The sequence below is a fragment of the Cyprinodon tularosa genome, unplaced genomic scaffold (genome assembly GCF_016077235.1).
Source record: "Cyprinodon tularosa strain WSP-4 unplaced genomic scaffold, ASM1607723v1 ctg316, whole genome shotgun sequence".
NCBI classification, from domain to species: domain Eukaryota; kingdom Metazoa; phylum Chordata; class Actinopteri; order Cyprinodontiformes; family Cyprinodontidae; genus Cyprinodon; species Cyprinodon tularosa.
The window spans coordinates 1,802,988-1,830,729 of NW_024039026.1; positions in this window are offsets into that span (position 1 = coordinate 1,802,988).

Consider the following 27,742-nt stretch of genomic DNA (forward strand, 5'->3'; position numbering starts at 1 on the left):
TCCACACCTCTGTTTCCCTTTACAAACTGCTGCAATGTGACCGAATTTTTGGCATTTGAAACATCTCAATGGTGGAGGATTGTAGATTTTGACATTATAGCTTATGTAACCGATGAATACTTTGCTTGGTAATTGCTCTTCTTCGAATTTAATTAACACCGATAAACTGTCAGATCTTTCTCCGTTTCTTGTTGTTTTTAACCGTTTTACTTCTTTTACTTTTGCACCGCTTATGTTTTCCAGAATCTCTTTTTCAGAAATTTTTAGAGGAACTCCTCCAATGACTCCCCTGCTGATCTATTTGTTCTCCATTAGGCTGCACTGAACTCTTATCCCGTCAATTTTGTTGATCCGTATTGCTTTGCCTTGCTGGGCGCTGTCTCTGCAGTTAATTAGCAGGTCTCCACTGTACAGAATTCTGGCACCTCTGACTTCTCCGACAAGTTTATTGATGGTTTTTGTTAAGTGAACCGGATTCCAATTTGTAAAAGAGTCTGCCTGATTAACGACTTTGAATATGACTTTGAATTCATTTTGTTGTGCTGTGGAATGTATGGATTGATCATCACTGGATTGTTCTGAACTAGATTCCCCTTTAACTGATCTCTGTTTTTTCCGCTTTTTCTCATTTTTTGATGTTGCTATCTTCCAACCTTCATTGTCACTATTTCCTTCTTCCATCCCACAAGAATCGCTTCCTGTTTCCTCACTACTCACGGCCCAGGACATCTCTCCACAAGCAGCTTCAAAACACGCGCCATGCACCACCGGCCTTCTTCTTCTTCTTCTATTGAGTTTTCTGGCAGTTTGCATCCTGTGTGCATTACCGCCATCAACTGGACGGAGATGTAATTCAGAAATATAATGTCTGTATATCTTTATATCTTCATGAAACTAAATTCTATCTATACTTACACACACGCACATACACACACTAAATTCTCCCAGCTAATTCTGTATCTTTTAAATATTTAATAAGTGCTTTAATTATCTTATCTGATTGATGCTTCCCTAATAAATCTGCCATCTTTACTGAACTCCCCATTACCCTTTCCAGTTCTTTCCTCTCTTTTGTATATTTGCTACAATAGATCAACACATGTTCTACTCCTTCGATTTCTCCGCAATAACAACAATTACCCGTTGGCTGTTTCCCTATTATTTTTAGACCTGCATTTAAACTAGTATGCCCAATCCTTAACCTGTTTATCCATATTTCCTCTCTTCTACTCATTATACTGTTATATCCTATGCTAATATCTTTATGTATTTTATATAAATGTCTTCCTTTTTTTTCTAAATTCCATCTCTTCTGCCATACCTTATTTATTTTATCTTTAATAATTACTTTTATTTCTGTTCTACTTAGCGGGACATCATATTCAATTTCTCCTACTTTAACTGCTTCTTTAGCTAACTTATCTACTTTTTCATTACCTAAGATTCCTTTGTGTGCTGGAACCCATGTGAATTGAATACTTATATTTTGTTGCCTTATACCATACATTAAATAACTGACTTCATCTAAAAGATCTTGACGGCTTTCAGATTTTCCACTTTTAAAACTAGTCAGGCAAGACATTGAATCTGAACAGATAACTACATTTCTAGGCTTCACCTCCAGCACCCATTGCAATGCTAAAATAATTGCCAACATCTCTGCTGAAAAAATTGATAAATTATCTGTTGTTCTTCTCTTGATAGAAATATTTTCTTTTGGAATATATACTGCTACTCCTGTTTTACCATTTTCCTCTTTTGATGCATCTGTATATATTTGTGTCATATTTTCATACCTTACTTCTAAATGCTGCTGAATAATTTGATACAAACCTCCACAAGACTCTTCTATTTTTTTAGTTTCTAAATTTACTATTGGCATTTCGAAAAACCATGGAGCAATTTTAGATGTACTTACAGTTTTACAGTATGTTATATTACTTATCCCAGAATACTCTGCATAAATATTTCCTTCCCATCCAAAACTCCTTATATTATGGCCATATTCCCAACATTCTCTGAATATCTGTTTAGTAGGGTGATTTTCCTCATGCCCTTGTAAATTTAACCAGTAATTTATTGACAGTTTCATCCTCCTTAAGTCCAGTGGCATTTCTCCAGTAATCACTTGAAGAGCAGGAACTGGAGATGTTCGAAAAGCACCACTACATATCCTAAGCGCTTTGGCTTGGATTCTATCTAAATCTAACAACAAAGAATTTGCAGCTGATTTATAAACAATACATCCATAGTCCAACACAGATCGAATTAAAACATCATATATTCTTTTCCACCACCGGCCTGGTTCCGTGGTTGTCTCAAAACTAAATCTTCTTCTTATGGGATTTTATGGCGGTTGGCAGACTTGTGAATTGTGCATTACCGCCACCAACTGATATGGAGTAAAGCAAGAAAACAGAAAACGATTCACCCCCCCCCCCCCCCCCCCCCAAAAAAAAAAAAAACAAACCTGTGTAACTTAAACCAACATAATACTAAATCACATTTGCCCATATAATTTTTAATTTACTCTAGGTCATCTTAACTCTGCCAGTTTCTGATGGTCCCATCGGTCCTCCCATCATACTTCCAACCATCTCCCAGTTCAAATCTTTAATGTCCAGATATTTTTCTGCAGCCTTCACTATTATTTTGATTTTTTCCGTTTTTTTTGTTGTCTGTGCAGTACAATTAATTACTTCTACCATGAAAAGAACAAAATTTGTCTTTTTAACAATAAGTGAATCTTCATCAATTTTTAGAGATTTCTCTAGAGGTTTGGAATTTGCTGTGTGTTGAACTGTAGGTTTGGGTTTTTCTGACTGAGATGGGATCCTTTTTGCAGCTTCAGCGTAGGTTATTCCGAGCTCAAATTTCATTTTTTTAATTTCCTCAGACCTTTTGCTTGCTTCACAGCCGCGATAGGCAGCAGTATGTTCTCCACCACAATTACAGCATTTTATTTTAGCTTCTTTTCCACATTTTCCGTACTCATGTTCTCCTGCACACCTTCCACACCTCTGTTTCCCTTTACAAACTGCTGCAATGTGACCGAATTTTTGGCATTTGAAACATCTCAATGGTGGAGGATTGTAGATTTTGACATTATAGCTTATGTAACCGATGAATACTTTGCTTGGTAATTGCTCTTCCTCAAATTTAATTAGCACAGATAAACTGTCAGATCTTTCTCCGTTTCTTGTTGTTTTTAACCGTTTTACTTCTTTTACTTTTGCACCGCTTATGTTTTCCAGAATCTCTTTTTCAGAAATTTTTAGAGGAACTCCTCCAATGACTCCCCTGCTGATCTTTTTGTTCTCCATTAGGCTGCACTGAACTCTTATCCCGTCAATTTTGTTGATCCGTATTGCTTTGCCTTGCTGGGCGCTGTCTCTGCAGTTAATTAGCAGGTCTCCACTGTACAGAATTCTGGCACCTCTGACTTCTCCGACAAGTTTATTGATGGTTTTTGTTAAGTGAACCGGATTCCAATTTGTAAAAGAGTCTGCCTGATTAACGACTTTGAATATGACTTTGAATTCATTTTGTTGTGCTGTGGAATGTATGGAATGATCATCACTGGATTGTTCTGAACTAGATTCCCCTTGAACTGATCTCTGTTTTTTCCGCTTTTTCTCATTTTTTGATGTTGCTATCTTCCAACCTTCATTGTCACTATTTCCCTCTTCCATCCCACAAGAATCGCTTCCTGTTTCCTCACTACTCACGGCCCAAGACATTTCTCCATAAGCAGCTTCAAAACACGCGCCATGCACCAAACGACCATCCACCGACCGACCGGAGTGGCTCTAATGTTCAGTTTCGGAAAATAAAGCTGAACAAAAGCTTTACTGTTTGGGTTCACCACCAAAACTAAATCTTCTTCTTCTTCTTATGGGATTTTATGGCGGTTGGCAGACTTGTGAATTGTGCATTACCGCCACCAACTGATATGGAGTAAAGCAAGATAACAGGAAACGATTCACCCCCCCCCCCCCCCAAAAAAAAAAAAAAAAAAAAAAAAAAAAAAAAAAAAAAAAAAAAAAAAAAAAACCTGTGTAACTTAAACCAACATAATACTAAATCACATTTGCCCATATAATTTTAATTTACTCTAGGTCATCTTAACTCTGCCAGTTTCTGATGGTCCCATCGGTCCTCCCATCATACTTCCAACCATCTCCCAGTTCAAATCTTTAATGTCCAGATATTTTTCTGCAGCCTTCACTATTATTTTGATTTTTTCCGTTTTTTTTGTTGTCTGTGCAGTACAATTAATTACTTCTACCATGAAAAGAACAAAATTTGTCTTTTTAACAATAAGTGAGTCTTCATTAATTTTTGGAGATTTCTCTAGAGGTTTGGAATTTGCTGTGTGTTGAACTGTAGGTTTGGGTTTTTCTGACTGAGATGGGATCCTTTTTGCAGCTTCAGCGTAGGTTATTCCGAGCTCAAATTTCATTTTTTTAATTTCCTCAGACCTTTTGCTTGCTTCACAGCCGCGATAGGCAGCAGTATGTTCTCCACCACAATTACAGCATTTTATTTTAGCTTCTTTTCCACATTTTCCGTACTCATGTTCTCCTGCACACCTTCCACACCTCTGTTTCCCTTTACAAACTGCTGCAATGTGACCGAATTTTTGGCATTTGAAACATCTCAATGGTGGAGGATTGTAGATTTTGACATTATAGCTTATGTAACCGATGAATACTTTGCTTGGTAATTGCTCTTCCTCAAATTTAATTAGCACAGATAAACTGTCAGATCTTTCTCCGTTTCTTGTTGTTTTTAACCGTTTTACTTCTTTTACTTTTGCACCGCTTATGTTTTCCAGAATCTCTTTTTCAGAAATTTTTAGAGGAACTCCTCCAATGACTCCCCTGCTGATCTTTTTGTTCTCCATTAGGCTGCACTGAACTCTTATCCCGTCAATTTTGTTGATCCGTATTGCTTTGCCTTGCTGGGCGCTGTCTCTGCAGTTAATTAGCAGGTCTCCACTGTACAGAATTCTGGCACCTCTGACTTCTCCGACAAGTTTATTGATGGTTTTTGTTAAGTGAACCGGATTCCAATTTGTAAAAGAGTCTGCCTGATTAACGACTTTGAATATGACTTTGAATTCATTTTGTTGTGCTGTGGAATGTATGGAATGATCATCACTGGATTGTTCTGAACTAGATTCCCCTTGAACTGATCTCTGTTTTTTCCGCTTTTTCTCATTTTTTGATGTTGCTATCTTCCAACCTTCATTGTCACTATTTCCCTCTTCCATCCCACAAGAATCGCTTCCTGTTTCCTCACTACTCACGGCCCAAGACATTTCTCCATAAGCAGCTTCAAAACACGCGCCATGCACCAAACGACCATCCACCGACCGACCGGAGTGGCTCTAATGTTCAGTTTCGGAAAATAAAGCTGAACAAAAGCTTTACTGTTTGGGTTCACCACCAAAACTAAATCTTCTTCTTCTTCTCTTCTATTATGGCGGATCACAAGCAACTTTAAGGTACATACCGCCACCTACTGTACATGAGTGTGTAGCAGCGTTACTTGACATCTATTAGATTCTATTTTTTTAATTTTGAATTCTTAAGATACATAAACAATGCTTTCCTTAGTTTATGAATATCTGTTATGTTTCCTTCATTTCCTAATATTCCTTTAAGATTCCATTCATGCCCCATACTTCTAACTATTCTCTTTAATTTTTCCCTTTCGTGTTTATATAACTTACAGTTCATCAGTATGTGTTCTACATTTTCTTTTTCACCACATTTCTCACATTTATCACTATTTTTCCTCCCTATTAAATAAAGCATGTCATTTAAGTAGGTATGACCTATTCTTAATCTACTAACTATTATTTCTTCTCTTCTGTTTCTTTCATTAATGTTTCGAATTCGAACTGACTTTTGCACTTCATATAATCTTCTTCCTTTCTTATCTTCGTTCCATATTTTTTGCCATTCCTCCATTTCTTTACTTTTAATAAGTGATCTCCCTTCCCCTTTTCCAAAAGGAATTGAAATCGTTATTTCCCCCTCTAAAGCCCTTTTAGCTAATTTATCTGCCTTTTCATTGCCTTTTACTCCTTCATGTGCTGGCACCCAACAAAACCAAACATCAATGCCACCCCTATATAATCTAAATAAAATATGATGAATTTCTAATACCAAATCTTTTCTATTATTTCCTTCTCCCTTAATACTTTCCACTACTGCTTTAGAATCTGTGCACACCACAGGTCGAATCTCGAATCTCCTCCACCCATTGCAAGCCTAATATAACTGCCACCATTTCTGCTGTAAAAACCGACAATTGATCTGATATTCTTTTATGAATACATTTTTTAAACTCTGGGATATATATTCCTAAACCCACATAACCTTTTAGATTCTTAGAACCATCTGTATAAATTTTAAGGTAATTATTATATGTAGTTCTTAAATAAATATCAGTTTTTATCCCTATTTCATTTATATTCCAATCATTTTTCATTGTATTGATTTGCAAATCTACATTAACCTCAGGTATTAGCCATGGAGGAATAACGCTAATTGGGTTAAATTGAGCTATTTCCTTGTCTTCTAATCTATACTTTTTAATCCATTTCCTAACCATCCATCCAAATCCATTACTTTGGAACTTCACATATTCCCAACAATTTTGCAGAATAGTTGAATTCACATGATCATCTATATTACTTTTAATTTTCATCCAGTATGCTAAAGCTAATTTAATTCTCCTCATTTCAAGTGGAGTTTCCCCACTTTCAATTAATAGAGCATTAATAGGTGTTGTTTTTATTGCTCCTGTACATATTCGTAAAGCCCTACACTGTAATCTTTCTATTTTTTGTAATGATGTTTTAGCTGCTGCACCATATATAATGCTGCCATAATCTATTATTGCTCTCATTAGAGCCCTGAATATGCTTAATAATGACTGTCTATCTGCCCCCCAATTGTTTCCAGCCACAGCCTTTAATATATTAATAACTTTTTTACATTTGGTTTCTAAGTTATCTATATGTGTTTTCCATGAGTAAGAACTGTCCAACCATAAACCTAGATATTTATATTCTGTTACTCTTTCTAAAGTCTGTCCATATAATGTTATTGTTTCTATATTAATATTTCTCTTCTTTGTGACAACCATATAGCAAGACTTGGTTGCTGATAATTTGAAACCCCATTCATAAGACCATTTTTCAACTTTATTTTTAATTTTTAAGTGCTTTTTTTAATATTTTCTACAACATGTTTAATATTTTTCCCTTTCATCCATATGGCCCCATCATCTGCATATAGTGCAGATTTTATACATTTATCAGTTTCATAGAATATATCATTGATCATAATATTAAATAAAATTGGACTAATTACACTACCTTGTGGTATTCCATTTTCAACATTATATTCATTTGAATAGTCATTCCCAATTTTTACTCTTATTTTTCTATTTAGTAGAAAATTTGCTATCCAATTATACATTCTCCCACCTATTCCCATCTGTTTCATTTTTATAAGTAATCCTTCTTTCCACAATGAGTCATATGCTTTTTCTATGTCAAAAAATACTATAATCATTATTTCCTTCATTTTTAAAGCTTTCTCTATGTCATTACTGACTCTAGTTAGAGCATCTATTGTTGATCTTCCAGTTCTAAATCCACATTGATATCCATTAATTAGATTATTCTTCTCAAGATAGTATCCTAATCTATTAACCATTATTTTCTCCATCCATTTACTTAAATGGGAAGTAAGAGCAATTGGTCTGTAATTATTTGGATAGGAAGGATCTTTCTAAACTAAATCAGTTGCAAAATTAATTTTAAACACATACTTCAGATCAATTATTTAAAAACTATATAGCACTTTTAATCGATATGGCAAATCAATATAAAAGAAAAAGAAAGCAGAGACATTTTAGATCCAAATACATAATTTGTAAAAAATAAAAACTAAAATAAAAATAAATTTAAATATATATAATATTTATGCATCGAAAAATACAGTTGATCATGATTTAGCGATCATAATTTCTGTTTGGGGTTCAAATATGGGAGAGAATAAGTGATGAAATATCAGTATACATAGAAGTAGTGGCAATATTACTAGCTCTTCAATCGATTGAACAGAATCAGATATCAAGATCCACCCTATACTGAGGTCATCATTAGTTAGCATCAAAAACAAATGTCCAGGAAGCATACAAAAATCATATTACAATAAGGTTGAATGAAAAATTAGAAAAGGTTTCTTTATTGGGAAGAAAATTATAAAAATACTGTATATATATGAGATTTTATATAGCTTAACTGGAGAAAAGAAAAGTGCTGAAATGAACAGAAAGGAAGAAAAAGTTACACCATGTTTCAATCAGTCTTAGCTGATTAACACATGAGAATAGGATTTCTTTAAATTAATAAAGAGAAGTTCGATTTCTAATAGCTTTTAAGCCTTACTAAATTACCTTAAAATTATGCATGTATTTTAAAGAACAAAAACATGTTTCACATTTTTCAAGTCCTTACTCCATACCAGTCGGTGGTACATGCCAATTACCTGCAGTGGGCCTAATGTTTTTGATGTTTTAGAAACACCATGGTCCATGTAGCATTGTTCTACAACATTCAAAAGTAATCTTAATCCAGTTTATAATTCCTTTTGCATGACAGAAAATAATAGGTTTTTCACAGAGCAATTTCACATTTTTCTTTGTTTTGTTGTTCTCTCTCTCTCATATATATTTATAATATATTTATTATTTTTTCATGCCATTGCCTACATTTTAAATGGATGTCTGCCAATAGGACTAGATCTCCGTTGTGTTCATTTTCAATCATCTCGTTGTCCATACTACTATGCTAACGCCACCGCCACCAAGCTGCAATGATTTGCCGCGAATGAATACCGCCAAATCTGTCGATTCATCTTGTAGTGGTGCGTCAAATGCAACGTAGATTCCCATCCAATTAGATTGAATTTGGTATTGATGACGTGAAAAATAATAACGGTAACTCCATTGAAATTATTCAAAACTAAAGTAACGAGCCAATTTTTAAAAATGTAAGGAGTAGAAAGTACAGATATTTGTGTAAAAATGTAAGGTGTAGAAGTAAAAAGTCGCCATAAAAATAAGTAGTAAAGTAAAGTAAAAATATCAGAAAAATAAACTTGAGTACAGTAACGAAGTATTTGTACTTTGTTACTTCCCATCTCTGCTAAAAAGTACAAAGCTTAGAATATTGGTTTTAAACTGAAAACTGCTTTCAACTTTCCCAGCACTCTTTCACTGACCTTTCTTATAGGTTATTCGGTCTTTATGAGGCTATTTGTTAACTATTGTTCTAACTAAGCCCTGAAGTCTTCAGAAACCCCCACATGTACACTGAGATAACATCACAGGCATATTGACTTGATCATACTAAGTACAGTAGTAGCCATTCAAAATTTCCCACCTTCCTTGAAGGGCCCTTGGCTGGTCCTTGGCTGGACCCCTACAATTCCCTTTTAAACATCAATAATTCTACTAAACTATTCTTTCTGTCTTGGTTTGTGGACATTAAGATATAAAGAGAAACATCATCTCCTGGTCAGACCCTGTAATTCAGTGAAAGGGTGGGGTCAGAGTAAAAAAAAAATGCAAAAGGGGGTCACTACAGTGGCTGGAAGTCGGAGGAGATTTTGCTGGGAGTTGGACGGAAGTGGGCTCCCATTCGGCTGGCGTTTGCCTGGGAAGGGCCATTTTGAATGGCTGCTACTGTATGTGACTTCTAAAGACAATCTATTGCACTTAATTCTATTTAGGGGTATCAAAGTACAGTTTTACAAATATATATGCATTTCCTTTTGTCTTACTTCAACATAAAAGTGAACATTGAAGTGTATAATTAAGTACATTGAAGTGTAGGACTAATGTAACATATGGGTTTTATATAACAAGAACCCAAGGGTGAGAAAACTTTGGTAAGAAGGTGTTGATACATTGCAACTTTATCTAAATTCAGCTTAGCATTGAACATATTGTTTTCAAACACTGAATATTATCTGGTGCTGAAGGCAAGTAAATAACTAAATGCAGGCATGATATACAGTCGGGAGGTAATTTTCTCCTATGCGTGTTTCTAGTTTTTATTTTGTAAGATGATTTTGCTGATCATATTCAAACTTATTATGTTTAATAACTGCTTGTTTATGTCATCAGAGCCAAGTTATTACACATAGAAAATACCAGTAAAGATGTTGTTTACCCACGAGAAACCGCTGTCTGCTTTTCAGCTCATTTTGGTCATGGCGCAACGTCAAAAATAAGAAATGTTTTATTTTACAGAAACGTCTTTGTATATGATTTTAAACTATCCCATCTTTTTTTTATATTCAAGTTTAGATTGATAAAAATCTTACCAGACTGTGTTGGAAACTGGAACGACACACAGACAGCAATTAGGAATATGGCTGGAGGTTATGAAGTGAGACGCATGAAAGGTCATGCATAAAGTCATCTGTGCGCCACACAGAGAGTCTGTTTAGACTCTCCGAAACTAAATTGTTATGCTTGTTTTTGGGCTTTAAAAAACAGAATCTGCCACGTATTACCAATGTGTTTTATTTTTTACCCATGAGCTTACGAGTATCAGCCCAGAATTTTAACATGGGACCTCTAAACACAATTTTATGAGCTGATCAGAAGACAAAAGTAAACACTTTCAGGAGCCATCTGAGCATGTTTGACTTGCCAAAATGGATGTGCTCCCTGTTTGATTGCATTATACTAATAGAGCTCCTTTGGAGGATGTAATTAAGTGGAGTTTATAGTCTTAGATTAAAGCATCCTCTAGATCACAGGCAATGTTAATGGAGTGATGCATTTTCACTGGAAACCAGATGGGAGCACATCTCAACAGAGCAAAACATTACTGGGTGCAGTAATGGGCACGGCGATACTACTGCCATGCAATAAGGAAAACATCTCCATAATGAATGACTCAAGTAAGTAGGAGAAAAGTGACCAGCATCAGAAAGAGGATGAGGAAGTTCAGCACTTCCTCAGTATTTAAACTCACATCCAAAACAACAACGGGGGAGTGCAGTTTATGACTTTTAAATCTCCTGGCGTAAATAAAGAACAAGTGTGAGAGTTCACGTTTCTCAGTTATTCTTTCTCACTTGTTTTGCTGCACTCATCTATTCACCATCTGCTGGTCTCAAGTATTCTCATATGTAACCCTCCTTTTACTTTTACAGAGTTCCCTGAAAGTTTTTTAGTATGTATATCTTTCATTAGATCCAAGACAGAAAGAGATTATATCCAAAAAACAGGCATGTTGTTGGAAGAAAGTCTTTCTGGGAAGAAAACAGATTGTTTTACCGGAGAGCTCATCATAATCCACAGATCGCACATATGAAGCGTACAGACACTATGGTTTATTCTTTGAGCAATTTGGGATCATCCTATCAGCTTTCTAATAGTCTCATAATGTTCATTGCTGTGGGCATTTATTAAGAGGAATAAAAATACAAAGATTAAAATAATAAATATACATATACAATAATACATACATAATCTAATTGAGTGTAAAGATGCATGTTCCAAAATGTCACAGTGGGGTGGAGTTTTGACAAGAGGACCCAAATGCAGACTGAAGCTGAAGGAGGTTACTTGAAGATTTATTAACCAAAATATTTCAACAAAAGCAAAATTCTAAAACTACTAAAAACCAGGAATACTCACAACAGGAAGGGGGCAAAGAAACATTGACAAACCAGCCAAGAGTGACCGAACAGGAGGAGATTATGTTGGAGAGAGAAACAAGGACCAGGCTAATTAGCAGATTGGGAGCAGGTGTGAACAGATGAGGCAAGAAGGGAGCTAGAGAAAAGAAGACTGACACAAGAGGGCAAACAATAAATATCTAAGGCTACGTTCACACTGCAGCCTGAAGTGACCCAAATCCAATTTTTTTTGCCCATATGTGACCTGGATCTGATCTTTTCATGGCAGTCTGAACAACACAGATCTGATTTTTTCCAATCCGACCCAGGCCACTTGGCTATGTGGTCCTGAATCCGATACGAATCTGATCTTTTCAAATGTGACCTGTGTGTGAACATCATTAATACTATTCTGCGTGTTGCTACGCATGTGAAAAGATTGAGTTTTTATGGTTGGAAAAGACCTCTAGATGCGCGCCGGTACTGCCATCCATGTTTACTTCCGTAAACAAAGAGCACGCTGGCCTGTGACGTCATTGCGTCCTCTACTCCACATGCGGGACACTTGCGTTGCATGACTGCAGTTCACACAGGAGATCACATACACGTCGCATATATTTAGAAATGTGAACGGCAACACACAAAAAAATCGGATTTCACAAAAAAAATCAGAATTGAGCATCAAGGCCTGCATTTGGATCGTAGCCTAAGAACTCAAATACAATCAAAAATAACTACAACACAAAAATGGAAATAAGACTAATAAAAACTGAGAGATAAAACTTAAACAGAACCAAAACCATGACACAAAAGGGGAATGATGAGATGAGCTGAGCAATAACTTAACAAGAAAACCATCACTGGTGCGTTATATTGATTATTCTTCACTGATATTGAGCAAAATAATGGAATTTTAAGCTTGTCCTGTTAAACACAGCAGTATTTTCACATATCCTTTGTAAAACTGCCCAAGCTTAGACAATTAAATAGTAGTAAAACAGAAGTTCTCCTTATTGGAACTAAATCAACTCTTTCCAAAACTGACAGCTTCCCACTTGTTATTGTCCCGCCGTGACTGGACTTTTGTAACTCTCCCCTCTTTAGCCTTCCTCAAAAATCACTCCATAAACTCCAACTGGTCCAGAATTCAGCTGCCTACATTATAACAAGAACTCCCTCTATCCACCACATCGGAGTTATTCTCTGTTGCCCCCTTGTGGCAGTCTCCTTTTCCCTAGCTCCCTTCTAGTTACTTCTATCCACACCTGCTCCATATCAGCTCATTAGCCAATTCTTTGTTCTGTCCCCCCATATATACATCTCCTCTGCAGTTTACCTCCTCGGAACTGCAGAGGTTTCTTCTCCTTACTTGGATCCCCATGTGTGTTTTTCTCTGAAGTCTCCTGGTTTTTGGTGTCCTGTTTTTTGTCCTTGGACTTTGTTTCTGTTGCTTTCTTGATTTTATTAAACCTGCAAGAACTCATCTCTGCCTCCCTCGTTTGCACATAAATCATGTGGTCTTTTCAGTGCTAATTTTTGCTCAGCTAAAGTTTTTTTTAGAAAGATCTCCATCAGTGGTTCTGACCAGGAAAAGGACACAGCTGAAACAGTGATCTACATGCACCTCTAAAGAGAACAGCTCTGTCATTGGGTCTATCTACAGAGCAGATCCAAACCAGGAAGAGCTGAGCTAGGAGTCCTTTCTACTCCCACCAACTGGAAAGGTGAATTTCCAAACCTAAAATGAGCGAAACGATAGTTACTATAAGTTCTGCCATAATCATGACATGAGTTAAGTGGTCAAACATGGCTAATTTATATAATTATTGTCAGAGTTGTCATGGTTGTCAGAATTCAGAAATGTTTTGGGATCAGTTGTGTAATATATATATATATATATATATATATATTCCCCCTTTGTAATATTTAATGCATGTAAAAATTATCATCAGAGACACAGATTATATGCAGGAATGTTTGCCTTTCAGCAGGATAGCATTAATATTACAAGTTAGTGTTCAGTGAACGTTTGTTCATTCCTCCTCATGAGCTTATGAAAACATCTTTGGTTTCAAAACACACAAATTTGCCTTTAATTTGAAATCCAAACTGAAAGTTTGTCAGAGAAGAGCGAGGATCTCAGCTCTCTTGTCATTTCCATTTAAAGTACCCCGAAGTGCAGTACAACACGGATCTCACACGTGTTGAGGCCACCCAAAAATGCTGAACAGCCATTTTTTAATATTAACTTTTCCATTCAAGCAAATCAGCCTCAGAAACAGAGTAACATTATATCTGCAAATAAATTGCCCTTTGGGGGCAGATTTATAAATTTGAAGCAGACCTTACGGTGCTTTGTGACGACCTTTCATTAATCAAGCGGGACATGATTTAAGTTCAGTTTGCTACACACCGTGAATGAGATACCATACTTTGCTTTAATGTCCACAGACATGAGTTTGGCTGCAGTTGTTATCATACTCTTCTAATAAGAGTTCCTCTATTGTAGATAGCGCACTCGGGGGGTAGGGCCTTGTGCTGTGCAGGCAGCTGCTCCACATCTGGAACTTAATATAAACATCATGGCCAATAAAATCATTCCATTTCCTTAATTACTATTCCTGTCATTTCCGCACAAAATGAAAAGTTATTAATTCAGGGCCAACACAAACAGGCTTCTCCAAAACGAGGAGCTGCCCCTGAAGCGTCGCCACCCCGACTACTCGCCGCCGTCGCTGGACTGAAACCACAAGCTTCTGCCTCTCCTCTGGCAGCGTGGCTGCCTGTGTGTAGGTGAGTGTGTGTGGTAGTCGGAACAGAGGCAACGGAGACACAGACGCGATCGGAAAACAACATGGCGCCTTGTTTTCCGTTGCCGACATGTCCAGAGCGGAGCCAGCGAAATCAAGACAGGCAGATTCCTGTATCTCTCCTCCTTTCATCTCTGCTTTTCTTTGAGTTAACACCCGCTTTATTCCCTCTCTCTGACATGCCTATTTTCCTCATTTTGCAGGGCACATCACTGAGATAACAGGCAGTGTGTTGATTACTATTTAAGGAGTATTCTTTGAAAGCAATTTCATGGGGTCAAATGTCACCTTGCAAAATTTCTTCTAACTTGCCAGAGGGCGCAAATATGTTTTGAATACGTCAACATTTTTCTCAGTAAATATATTTCTGAGGGCTCTATTGATAGAAAATTTGAAGCTGATGGAGATAACAGCACAAAAAGTCTTCACATACAGATGGATGCAGAAAATTAGTCTTTGGCACTAAAACCTGGCACATACTTTGCAAAAATGTATAGAGAAAGTAATAGGTTATTTTATATTTTGATGTCTAACAAAATGCTTTTAATGGCCCACCTTTTTTCTCCAAATAAATTTCTTAAGAAGTAATTTCTGAGGAGATGTGAGATGTTTTCAATGCAGAGGATTATCAGTTTTATACACTAATATAAAAGCAGTAGTTACAATGTCAAACAGTCACTGGAAATCCTTTACAACAAATGTGGAAGTTAACCCTTATTTTTTTTATTTATTTTCTTTTTATTGAGCACCAGTGACACAATAATCTATATTATCTCTATATTTGTATTTTAACCCCCCATTTCCAAGGACATGTTGGACACAATCCAGTAAGAGTAAATAATTGGAGGTAATACAAAAACAAATAAGGACTATAAAAAAGAAATACTGTGAAGCTGTGCACCAATCAAGACATGGCTCACATGGATTCAATCACGATCACAATTGCAAGTGAGAGATAACTGCTAAAAGATCAGTAATTTGGCATAGTTTTAATTTTACCTTAATGCGTCGACATTGGATCCAAGACAGAAAAGAATTTGCTCCTCGAACCCCTGAAAGTACATTTTATTTTCTCTAATTATATGAATTTTGTCAGGTCGCTAAATAAAGATGGGTGAATTTTTTGATTACCAATGCAATAATATAAACCCTTAGTTTTTACATCAAGTTATTCTGTTTGATCTTAAAGCACTTCTGATGCTAATTTAGCATGACTCTTCTAATGTCTTACATTAAAATTACAATTGAATTAAATTCAGTTTATTTCTATAGAGCCAATTCAAAACACATGTCATCTCAAGGCACTTTCCAGTTCACCAGATCATCCAGTCAGATTGATTCAAAGTTTTCTATCTAAGGAAAACCAGTTAATTGCATCGACTCATGACTTGACCATAGAATGAAATCTTTCCCCGTGAACAAAAACTGCTTGAGAAGACATTGTTAAGACGACATGATTCGTGTCCAGACGTCCACATTTGTTGAAAAGTGAAAAGTTGGAATGTTCAGATTGTTGAAAAGATGTTGAAAAATGGGGTTTGCAACATCTATGCAAGCCTAATTTTTTAAACAATGACTAAATGGACTAAATCAGGACTGTGGAGGAACAACCAGATTTAGCCTAAAAACCAACATCTAAATGACGTCTGATGTTTGGGGAGAAAACTTCAGTCATTTATGGAAAAACAGATTTTTCTAATATCATGTCTTTCTAATTCTTTACAATTTGAGTTTCTATAATGGAAACATTTCTGATTATTCCTTTAGTGTCTATCAGAAATCATACACGCTCAAAGTCCTGCATCGGCTGAAATAATGTTCTTTTTATTTCTATATTTAGGCCTTAATAGACTGATATTATCGTTTTATTTCTATGTTATTATCATTTTGAAGCATAGAAATAAGTCTGCAACCAGTGACTTTGTTTTCTTAAACATAATGGTGAAAAAGTTTAAAAATCATTGTTGTATTTTCACCAATCAGGCATCATTGCTTTGATACACATTCTCAATATGGAGGTCATCAGTTAGGACTATTTTTCACCAATAGGGGGAAGACTGTTCCTAAATACTGAAATATTTCACCTTTTTTTAGGCATCCAGAGCCTTTTTAATGCAACCTGTTAAAAGTTAAACAGTGATTAGTGTTTTCGATTTCTCTTTATGTGTAGATAAAAAACATAAAATAATAGATAAATAGCTGTTAGCAATATCTGTGACTGTCATGCAAATAATCTCATTAGAACTCAAGTAATGGGACGAATAAATGTGACGTTCCAGATCCATTTTCCCTACTCTAACTATATAAAATGGTAAGTAGGTTTTTTTCGAGTGAGTTTTACGAGGTCAAATGTCATCTTGCAGCAGCTTATCTTTATCACTTTAAGGCTTTGAAAGCAGCTACTGCTATTACACTGCAATGTATTTGAAAAGCGTGCATAAATTGGGTCAAATGGATTTGCAATGACTAAAATGGGTGATGCCTCCCAAACTTAAAGCATCTTTATATTTGCACAAATAAGAGCATATGCATCATTTTACTGCACTTTACTCACCAATTACCATTCCCCCTTTGGCAGTATAGATAATGATGTGTATGATTTGACACGGCTAGATGTTCTGACTCCAAATGAAGCCATTCACAGGCCAGGAAAGGAAGAGGATCTGGTGAGCCTCACATATACTTACACAAAAGATGCATGTATGCACTCAAATACCACCAGTTTTGTAGTCAATGCTTTTGCTTCACCACACACACAATTAAAGTCCCAATTAAAGGCCATTATGGGTTTTTCCACTAGCAGCCGACCGCATGGGGAGCAGCTCCACGGCCCGATGGTTGCGGGCGCACAGATGTTTCCTGTGTTGTCATCCAGAGGAACTCAGGCTGATCCACAAACTTTATGATCATAATTACTGATCAAAATTAAAGTGCAGCAGCAATATAAAGTTAAAGGCCTTCCATAATAAAACAAAGTTTTCTGATTCCTGTAAGCAGAGCCAAATGGGATGAGGAGACAAACACTGATTATAATCATTTAACACAAGAGGGAGCCATTTTCTTTATATTTCAACAGAAAAGGAGCAATATTATTAAATACAAAAGCCACATTTCTAGGCCTAATTAAACCAAATTTTGTTTCCCACAGCCGCAGTGAGCAAAAGATTGGAGTTCACTCCCCAGATGAAAGTGTTCGGCTCGTATATCTGCTGAGAAGCCTCCATTCACCACCGTACCCACACACGAGTTCAACACAAGTGTCTTCCCTTAAGCAGGGGCCTAAAAGTGTCATGAGTTTCTGCTTCAGAGTTCCCATCTTCTGAACCAGTGACCTTAATGAGAGAGTTAGGCTCTCATCTGGCCAAACAATACACTGTTGTTTACAGCCGTGATAAGAGGTGGCCACTCAACAGCCTGTGGACATGCAGCTGTGTAGCCGAATAGCCTTCCCTGTTTGTGCTCAGCATGAAACGCACAATCTGGTGCTAGATAAAGAACGCAACCTTCACACGGACTCACACGCGTGTCAAAAGGCATGACGCTGCCCAAAAAAAAGAGAATCTCGTTCCCACCCTCTTTGGGTCTCTGAGAACTAACAATCTATTTAATCTGCAGGGGCTCCTTTCATCTCAGGTTCAAGGCATAGATGATCTAATTTAGAGTCTAACGTTGAACTAATAAGTGCCAAATATCTAAAGAAAGTGTCAACAACAACAGTCCTGTGAACCGCTGAGGGATAAATGAGCTCTTTCTTTTCAGACAGACACTATGGTTGATTCTTTGAGCCCTTTGGGATTAAAAAAGGCCTTTCCCTGTCTATGAACACATTTATTTTGGTGAGACAGAAAGTCCAAGTCATCTGCATGGTAGAAAGTTTGTTCCCCTGGGAATAGTTGAAAGCAAATTGGAAAAAAGGGGATCTGAGCGTAACAGTAACTTAAGGAAAGGAAGATATTAAGAATTGTAAAACACAGGTAACAACAAGGAAAATTATTTCAATTATTTATCTCCCCAAAAGGTGACCATTGTCTTTAAGTCACTTCCATTCAAAAAGGTATTTTTTAGATATGCAAGCTATATAAATTCCCACTTTTTACCTCCATGGGAACTGATTATTGAATAACTGGATTAAAAAAAATCAATCTAATGGTGCTGTCACACTTTGACGATTTAGCCAGCATATGCCATGATCCCAGAATCCTTGAAAATGCTGGCATACGTTGAACTTTCTATGTATTTTTTTTCAATTTTGGGCATAAACATAGAGTATTTATAACCAGTCCAGAACTTATGTCAAACGCCTGCCTAACTTATGTTTAACTTATGCTTAATGCAGGGCAATGAAATGCCCATGAACAGGCGCCCGGCCTGCATAAAAAGCTCAAATAGATTCGTCTAAACTTTGCAGTTGTGGTAGCTGCTGTTTTAAAAAAAAAAAAAAAAAAAAATAATATAGAAAGAATGTTTGCAGACGCAGCAGATTCAGCGTCATATCTACTAGGAAGTTTGTGGGTCGTAAGCATGAACGCAGGGATGATCCATCACAATCACCTTCACGCTCACCCTATGATGGAGAGGTTATATAAGCTAGACGCCATGACTTATGAGTAACTTATAATTAATGTATGTCAGCAATCACATAACTTATCTGTAACTTAACGTATGAGCATACGCTGGCTTACGTCAAAAATTCTCGAGCATACTTAAACTTTCTCGATCTACTTGCCGTATGTCGACGTGTGCCAGCATGCTCATAACTTATACAAAACTTGCCCATAACTTATCCAACGTACACCACAGTTTTTGCATACGCGGGCCAAATCCTCAAGTTGTGACAAGGCCATAAGGAATTAAAGCTGGTTGCATAACTTGTAGTAAAGCCAATTTATATATTTTAATGGACATTTTCATAGAATGATGTAACAAAGTGATTTAGAAAAGAAGTAACACAACAAAATACAACAGTGTGAAATACAGAAAACAAAATGTAATCATGCCAATTGGAAATGCTCGAGTCTAAATAAAAGCATCTTGGAATGAATTTAGCTTTAGCTATAAAAATATGAAGAAATCCAGCAATAAAAGAACAAGCTGGTCCATATAAAGTTGTAAATGTTAAGACTTATTTCAAAAAGAAAATTAAAAGAGTGTTTTTGTTCCTCTGTTTGAGCAAGTCTGTAGTCTTACAGGATAGCTTTGGAAACCTGAAAACAAGCTAACCCCTTTCTTTAGCATCTCAGATAAACTTGATTTTACAATTAATCTAAGTTTTGAAGTATTCCTCAACTCCCCCAGTTAAACACAAGCTCCTGGTGCTCCACAGGAATCCAAACAGACAAGAGTGGGAGGACGTGACAGCAGGTGGATTCTGGAGCGGAGACTTTAATATCAGTGCAGACCTGCTGAGATCAGAGGGGAGTCCGTGGGACAGGAAAGGGTCAAAAACAGGCAGACAGTGTGAGGCAGAATACTGTCTGGGCTAAGAAAGGGGGCGTGAACTTGGTCATTGTCCAAAAAATAGAAGCCGATATATCGTCCACTAAGAGCAAGATAAGACAGGAAAATCCTGGGGGAAGAAACTTGGTTGAGATCCGGCATGCAAGCAAGGAAAGACAGAAAACAAACGTACTCACACTATGTTTTTAAAGCTTTTAAAAATCTGTTGTTGCCTGTCTGCAGAAGCAAAGACCTGCAGGTAAATCTGATCAAGCTAATGACTGCAGAGAACATTTAGATAGTGGCCAAAATCATCCCATAAACATCACTTAGCTGTTGCTGTAGCTGAGGGTAACTATGGAAAACAATTCCTTCCAACTAACCTAGAAACCTCCAGGAGAACCAGGCTCAGTAAGACAGCCATAAAGGAATATACAATGAAGCAATAAACCAGAATAACCAAAAGCCTGTATGGAACTATAGGTTTTTATTTGCCCGAATAAATAGGTTGCTGTGTTTTTCTTTAAGTAGATTGCACCGTTTCTCTTTTTTAAATGGATCTTGTTATTTTGTTTTCAGTGTTTTCTATTTTTCTATTTTTTTTCTTATTTTAGCAGATTTCAATTCATTCCATCCCTTTCCCACTTTTACCAGATCTTGCAAATTTTAAACGAAAACTAACAATAAATAAAAAATAACGGTTTAAACTCTACCCACCAAAAAGGGTAATGCTTTTTTATATTAAGGTATTTTATTTATATTTTTGCATCTTTGGGCTTCCGTACAGAACACAATGTCTGTGAGTTTGTAATTCCGCCTGATAACTGCTCTATAAACCTTTGCTGCAATATTTGAAGTAAAGTGAGTTGAGCAGTTGCAGGAAATGATGAGCTATATCACATCATTGGTGCAGGATAAAAAAAAAGGTGCTGAACCACAACCAGAAGCAGGACATCAAAGAGAAAATGACAAAACTAAACCATGACAACCAGACATTATTAAAGACAAAAACAATTGCTTCTGTTAGGGGGAAAAAAAAAAAGCGGTCTTAAAGTGTAAACATTTCCAATGTGGTTTTGCCATTATTTGGGTCCATCCTCTTTTAACTGGACTGCGGTTAACTAGCGGCCATTAAAACCAGATGTACATGTAGGGGCGGAGGGAAAAACTGCGACAGATATTCCACAGTCAATGAACGGCCTCAGATGGACAATCTGCAGCAATTTACAAGGTTTTGTGTGTGAAATAATTAGGTGTTTCCTCCAATGTAGGCAACAATCTGACCTGAGTGGGAGGAGCTGCGGAAAACATTAAGAGCAAATTCTCAACTGGAGTTTCCTTTTCTTTCTGCTCCTGTATATGGAGCGGGGATCCCATATGGAGCAGAAATACAGAGATGAAATGACGGAGTAATATTGAAAGAAATGATGAGATGAAAAGGAGGTCATGTGTGTAAACAGAAACCAGATAGGAGGCAATCCTAAAGGTAATATGGAGAGAGAATGAGTTTAGCAGAGTCCATTAAAGCCTCAAAGGGAACACTTCTAGGCAGACCCTGGACTCTGATGGAGACGACACTCTAACTCCAGGTTAGTGTCTCTCTAAGTAATGGACCAACCCGTTTCTAAACTCCCATGGCCCCTTCCAGAGCTCCGGTGATGAAGTTAAGGAGGGGGGGAATCAGGCACAATGAGCTGTGCTCGTCTCCATTTACTGTTGAATGCAATTTGGGATCCGATTGCAGCGGAAGCACGACTGACAGCAGAGGAATCTATCGAATTCAGCTCAGACATCACAATAATATTGAGACTTGTTTATAAACACACATTTAGGAAGTTCAGGGAGCATTGCATTAATGGAAGAAGTGTGAAAGTGTAAAAAACATAACTTCCTAATTTTTTTTTTTGTTATCGGTCACTTTGCTCTTATGCCTTTCTCCTCGTGGTTAACCAAGTCTTGGCTTGTCCCTGCAAGAGCGACGCCATCCCTATTATAATGCCATCGTTCTTGCCTGCCAAGCCATAGAGAATGATGTCACTTCCACTCTTGGTCATGGTGGTTTGGGTTTGGCCACTGGTGTATGTGACAATTTGTGCACTACTTGGCAGGCCTGAAACTCCCAGGTTGGCAATTAGCCACAACACCCGCAGCCTCACCCAGTTTTCATTGATGCAGTTTTTAGCCTTACCCTTATTTACCCCGCATCATTTTCAGCGCAGCTGTGTTAAACGCCGTTTATTGTATCACAGTTCGAATCGTCTCCTCTCAGGCCATTCAGCCCAAAGCTTTGTAGTCATTTTGTGAGGCAGAAAGGAGCCTGGCAGAACAGGACGCAGGCCAGGAGGGGATACACAAAACAGGCGACGAGAGACTGTGAGAGCGTGCATGTGGCAAGGTGCCCACCGGGCCCAGCTTTCTCTGTCTTGAGTTTAGAAGCAGCCTTTCTTCTGATGCCAGGTGGGAGGGGATGGAAGTGTGCTTAGTGGAGACGGCTGAGTGGACACAGGCCTTGGATCAAACAGCAGAGATCCAGAAAAAAGAGGGAGTGAGTAATAAAACAAGGTTTTAAATAAATACTCAAAGTAATTTCTAGTATTCTAAAGGTGAGTTTCAAAGGTGTGACCCACATATTTCTCTATACAAGGTCACACGGTTTGCAGTGCATGTTAGAACAGTAACTACACTGGAAAAAATTGAAATCTAGATAAGTCATATTTTCTAAAAATAAGAGCATTTGTTCTTGAATTGAGGAGGTAAAAGAGACATCTTGCCAATGGAACAAGAACATTTACACTTAAAATAAGAAAACACAATTGCATTACCTTAGTTCAAGTGCATTTGATCTACCGGTAATTATCTATTTTAAGAGTAAAAATACTCATTCCATTGGCAAACTATATCATTTACCTACTCAAAGGTAAAAACACTTAATTTAAGAAATATTTACTTATTTCTAGATCGTTTTTCCAGTGTATAGAAGAAAGGCGAAGGAACTGACTGTTGACCACTCGGTTGATTGTCAGGGCATAAAACATAAGAAGGATTCAGAAAGATTTTACCTGCATATGCAAATATCCACTCAAACAACTCTAGAACCAAGTGGCCTGTCCACAGATTGACTACATTTCCAAAAAGTTCCCAAGTTATTTTAAGGCCAAAACTTTCAAAATTATTTGCTCTGATTAAACCAGAATAGGATGTTTTAGTATTAAATTAATGCATCAAACTTAGAGAAAAGGAGTCTATGCTCAACACGGTGGAGTGGTGGCAAAGTGGTTAGGGCATTACGCTTGGATCCCAGAGGTTCTAATTGCAATCCCCACTTCCATGGACTGCCACTGTGAGCGACACCCTTACCCCTGCACCCTTTCCCGGGCGCCGCACAGTGGTAGCCCACTGCTCCCCAAAGGGATAAGTTAAATGCAGAGAGTGAATTTCATTGCTTTGAAGTTGTGACAACTATAATGACAATAAAGTTGAATTCTATTCTATTGCATGAGATACAAGCATGGTGGTGGCAGCATCATGATCTGAAAACGTTCTTAATGAGATCTGAGCAACATATTCCCTCCACGGGGAGTTTTCCCTCCTCTGCATCACTGCAGAGTCAAAGACACAATGAAAGAAAATGTGTACTGTTACTAAATGTTCATTGAGAAGGAATGGATCCTGCAATAACAGTGTCAGCTGTGTTTCTTTACATAGGAAACCTTTTACTAATCTGTTTGTATTATTGTGGTGAATTGACCTCATAGCCAATGAGAGGACATATGTTTTTTATTTTGTGCTGCATAAATACAATTGAAATGCATTGAGGTTACAACAAATGGGGGTGGGGGGTGGGGGTATGCTCAAAAATGTAATCAGTCACTCAAATGACTTATTCCTTTTGCAAAAACAGACTTAAGTAAGTCTGTCTTTAAATGTACTCAAAATAAAACCTCAAGCAAGTCTACAGATTTATGTCATCCATAGCGTGCTGGCAGATATTAAGCCAAGTCATCCCAAAACAAACACTTGAGAGAGGTTTGATTTTGTTTTTATCATAAACAGTATAACTTTGTTTCCTAGGAAAAAGTAGAAATCTAGATAAGTAATTTTTTCTTAAAATAGGTGCATTTGTTCTTGGATTGAGGAGGCAACAGAGAAGTCTTGCCAATGGAACAAGACAATTTGCACTTAAAATAGAAAAAGAAAACACAAACTGTACCTAGGCTCCATTTTAAACTGAATAAACTGATTACTCACCTTCATCCGCCTGCAACACAGCCAATCAGCTTTGAACCACCCCTCCACGAAAGCCAATCAGCATCAAAAGCTCATCTTATAAGGCCTCCAATCCGCAACCCATCTGCTCCTGTGCGCAGGCGGCGGATGCGTTGTGACTTCATTCAGATTACCCTGTCTCAACTCCACCATCTTAGCTAAAGCTTCATCAGAGTGTCATTACTCCTGGACTCTTACTGCATTCTGCATCTCATTTTAACCGGTCTGGCAGAAGACCGCCATGTTGAGCCTGGATCTGCTAAAGGATTCTTCCCAATGGAGAGTTTTTCCTCTCCACTGTCGCTTCATGCTTGCTCATCATGGATGAGCAAGCATGGTTCTCTGTGTTATTCAACTGCTCCATCTTCCAGGTCCCTGAGTGAAGCTCTAGCATCAGCTCACACAGTCCACTGGATCTCCCCATAAAGCTCAGCAGACCGTCTCGCTAACCAGCAGTCTACAGACTGACCAACTTCATGTATCTCCACTCAACCACCACTTTCAGGCCTGACCTGCTGAGGTCTGAGCGCCAAACTAAAGTAATTGTATCAATACATTTCTTCTAATTGTCTTTTCTTTCTGTGTGAGTTTTTCAGATTGAACTGATTATTTCTATGTTTTTTTTATACCAAAAGCTCATAATGAACATTTGCTTGAATTTAAAAAAACAAACAAGTATATTTAAAAAAAAAAAAGTATTAGAAATTAGAGATAATTGCAAAAAAAAAAAAAAAAAAAAAGGAGTTAAAGTAAAAAGCTGTCTTAAAAATAATTACTCCAGTAAAGTATAGATAGGCAACATTTCTACTTAAGTAAGGTAACAAAGTATTTGCACTTTGTTATTTGACACCTCTTCTTTTCTCATTAGCTAAATGCTTACATTCCACAAAATGACACAAAGAACATTTTTTTAGATTGATTTCTATTGACAAGTTATAAATCTATCAATCTATAAAATATAAACAGTAATATCAACCACATTTCTAAATACTAGTGTTTAATTTGTTGGTAAACAGCGTCTGACTCACTATTTCATATTTGAGGTTGGGAATTTACAAAGATGCTTTGAATGTGACTAAGAACAGGGGCAGATGCCATTGTTGTCTTCCTAGCATCTCATTATTGCAGTAATTCCAGTCCAGACATGTGGGTTTAGCACAGAGAACCCCAGCCCAGTGTGTGGTGGTGAGGACGGGACAAAGCGACCGCCACTCACAGCCTCTGGTCGGATGAGGAGGGAAAAGGATGACACTCATCATTTGGAGGTTTGGGTCTGATTGCTTCCCCTCGAGAGGGACCCAACTGTCCCCGCTGGGAATGCGGTCCCTTACACGCCCACGCCTAAAGACAGAGGATGACTGAGGAGAAGAGTATGCAAATAAAATAAAAAATACAGCTGTGAGGAATGAGGCAGACCGAATAAAACAGGGTCAGTAAGTTAGAAACTAAAAACAGAGAGGTGATACTTTGCAATAATCAGGGTATTTAAATGCTAATCTTTACCCACCTATCCTTACAGGCAGGCTCGGACTGGTAATCTTATTATAGGGCCGGTCCTAATTTCAGCATGTGAGGGCCGGCCCGCCTTAAATCAAACCGGCCCCAACACTTACTCTCCGACCAAAGCACCTACCTGTGACAGTAAATAACTCAAAGAGCTCAAGAAGTAATACAATGTTATTTACCTAAATGATGCATGCAGTATAAATCGCCCTTCCTTGTCATGCACATCCTTATGACACTTGGCATATGATGTAATTTTCTATATCTCCAAACTGTAAAATCCTTGCAACAACTAAATTCTAATAAAACTAAAATGCTTTCTTTAAAGCAAACTACGACGTTTCTCTTATATTTGGAAAATTTATGTTCGAATATTTTGCAAAAATATGTTGCAGTGCCTGATGGGGTTTTGCTTGTAAAGGCTAACGTTTCCCGTCTTACATGCATTGTTGCCAGGTTGGGATGATTCCCAATCTGAGAGTTTAGGATGCGAGTGTGGACGTTACGCAGCAGCAGTCACAGTCGTGTCCGTGTTAATAACCAAAGCCAGTAGAACCGCATTATAGAAGTCTTGGTGTGGTGCTTCCGCTACACTACTTTTAACTTGGTGTCATCAACAACCGCTCATTTTCTACAAGTAAAATAACTGTTTTATTTGTCTAAAATCTCTACAAAAGTCACTTTTTAGATTCTCCATCTGTCCTTCCTGTCCTCAGATCTTAATAAAAATAATTAAAATAAGCTAAAAATGTTTGTTTTCGCATCTTGTTAAATGGCAGAGCTCAATCTTAGAAAGCAGTACTTTCTTTCAAATCTAAGAATGATTGTTTTCTACTTTCGGCTGCTTTAGATCACCAATGAAAGGTAAAATAATAGCAAATGTAGGTAATAAATATGTTGAGACTCCAAAAGAGATTTGATTCTTAAGAAACGGGTGCAATACAGTTTGTCCGAGTGGAGTTGCCATATGTTGGGGCCCCGAGCAGATCTAATACTTACACCGGCAGACATAACCGGGTAAAACGAGGGGAAACCAGAACTCAAAGAGAACATGCAAACCGAGTATAGAAAGATCAAAAGCCTGGATTCAGACTCAGTTGTTTTCAAACCATACAATTAGACTCCATCTGTGTTTAAACAACGACGATATTTAATAAAGGAAACCATACATCGGAAAACAGACTCAATTTAATTTAACATCTTGTGCTGCTTTTAAAACTCTCTCCCCCTTATTCGGGGTTAAATGCAACTGCCTTATTGACTCAGACATTTTCGTTCTACAGCTAATCATTTCAATTTCCTGGTATCTTATGTCATTCATTTACTTTAATTACAGTCTATGGAAGGCACCAGTGACTCCGCATGACTAGCGTCTGCTAAAGAGAGCAGAACTTTGCAGCGTGTTCTCGTAGATGCCAGTGTGGCACAGATATCTGTAGGGGAGTTAATGACTGCGCTGGAGTCCAACCACACAGGGCTCATCTGAGAGTAGAGGCAGCTCTGTTTGATCTAAATGCTGCAAATGAAGTCTAACGGACAGACGGAGACAAATCACCTGTGGGGTTTTTTTTGGGTGGGGGGGATTCCTTTAGAACAGGCTAACTTTTCATGCAGAGGATGAAAAAGGGCTTGATCTTTTTTCAGTCATTACTGCTTTGGATTACTTATCTTATATCTGCAAGTGTGCTGGGGTAAGGAGAGAGCGATTATTCTGATTTTCCCTGAATATGAACAGTTCAAAGTTGTTCAGACTGAAGGAAAAAAAAGGGCTGAAACAATAAAAGCATGTGGCAGGCCGCATGCCGACGACTGTGATCACTGAACTGCCTGGCACACTGACAGTCCTCGGCCAATAAAGAAATATTGCCTCCGTCTGCTCCATTAATTAACAGCCATTCAGACAGGAAACTGGATCCACTGCTCCAGTCTACTTTCATATCTCTTCCCTTTTGCCTGCAGAAACCAATTTTTTTTAATTATTTATCACTTCACTTCAAGAACAAA